Source organism: Sinocyclocheilus rhinocerous, unplaced genomic scaffold (genome assembly GCF_001515625.1).
Source record: "Sinocyclocheilus rhinocerous isolate Xijiao unplaced genomic scaffold, SAMN03320098_v1.1 scaffold29481, whole genome shotgun sequence".
In the NCBI taxonomy this organism is placed as follows: domain Eukaryota; kingdom Metazoa; phylum Chordata; class Actinopteri; order Cypriniformes; family Cyprinidae; genus Sinocyclocheilus; species Sinocyclocheilus rhinocerous.
The window spans coordinates 1-1,689 of record NW_015655886.1 but is presented as its reverse complement, the minus strand read 5'-3'; the positions used below and the strand labels follow the sequence as shown (position 1 = coordinate 1,689).

The 1,689-nt window shown below is 39.2% G+C and overlaps 1 pseudogene; it reads left to right on the top strand.

The window, feature by feature from the left end:
- Positions 1 to 124: 124 nt before the first annotated feature.
- On the top strand, positions 125 to 1,194 carry LOC107718926 (GTPase IMAP family member 4 pseudogene; annotated as a pseudogene).
- Positions 1,195 to 1,689: the final 495 nt, after the last annotated feature.

Below are 1,689 nucleotides of genomic sequence, written 5' to 3'. Positions count from 1 at the left end.
GATCCTCATAAAGCAGAATCCAGAGCATCAGACAGCAGAACTAAAAGAAGAAACACAGTCTGTCATTGAGAGTTTTGGAGGACCCCATCAGTTCATTGACCTGAACACACAAGTGTCTGTGTTGATGGAGAAACTGGAGCAGATGGTTGAGGAAAACAGTGGTGTTTGTTTCTCCACAGAGACATTGATGGAGGCACAGATGGAAAAACTGAAGCAATTTGAAGAAATGAGGAGGAGAATCCATTCATTTGAGACGTGGATCCAGTCACAAGGTAATGAGCCGAAGATCTGCATGCATTAAACTCACTTTTCATGACTGCAAAAATGTACACAGATTTATGAGAAAAAAATAACGTTATATGCAAACAATATAATTAGCACATGATGCTTTAGTATAAATAATACACAATATTCTCTGATGACCTTGATAATTGACTACATTTAATTGAAATTCAATATAATGTTTTTAATTTTTATTTGATTTATCTTTAGAATCAAGAAAAAGAGAAGATGAACTGAGGATTGTGCTGCTGGGAAAAACTGGAGCTGGGAAGAGTTCAACTGGAAACACCATCTTAGGAAGAGAAGCATTTATATCAGACATTTCTCAAATATCTGTTACTATAGAGTGCCACAGAGAGACAGCTGAAATCAACAGCAGACACATTACTGTGATCGACACTCCAGGACTGTTTGATACTGAACTCAGTAATGAAGAAATCCAGAGAGAAATCAGCAACTGCATCTCCATGATCCTGCCTGGACCACATGTGTTTCTCTTATTGATTCCTCTGGGACGATTCACTCAAGAAGAAGCAACAGCAGTGAAGATCATCCAAGAGACATTTGGAGAAAACTCTTTAATGATGTTCATCATAGTGCTCTTCACCAGAAGAGACTTTCTGAAGAACAAAACCATTGATCAGTGTTTGGGAAAACCTGGATCTGCTCTGAATCAGCTGATTGAAGCGTGTGGAAACATATACCATGTGTTCAATAATAAAGAGACTGGAGACCGAACACAGGTGACTGATCTACTGCAGAAGATAGACAACATGGTGAAAGAGAACGGAGGGAGTTACTACTCATGTAAGATGTTCAGAGAGATGGAAAGAGAAATACAAGAACAACAAAAGAACATACTGATGGAGAAAGTGGAGCAAGTGGTCAGAGAAACAGTTCAGCACACAAACAGTAAGTCAAAACAATAACCAGCTAATTTTTTAATGAATGTGCAAAAATTTAATATTTGGATGTAAATAATGCTGTTATTTCATTATGCTTTACTTTTCAGCAGTTTATGTGGTTGATATTTTGTTGAGGAAATGTTTCACTGGTTTAGAATCATGAGTCACACATGAGAGGTGTTATTGAGGCCAGCAAGGGGTGCTCACCCTGTGGTCTGTGCAGGTCCTAACTAGGGTTGTGACGGTGAGGAAATTTTCCCACCGGTTAATCGACGTGTGACAACACCGGTAATACCGGTATCACGCGGGGGCGGGGCGTTCCCTCTTTCATCGCTTTCCGTCGCTTTTAAATAGCTTAAAAGCGGCGTGCGCATTTTACTTTCACTTTGAAATAGCAGCAATTCGGCATAAAGCAATTGTTCGATTTTAGTTCGTTTGAATTTTCCTTCTTTCATTACTTTCCGTCGCTTTTAAATAGCTTAAAAGCGGCGTGCGCATTTTA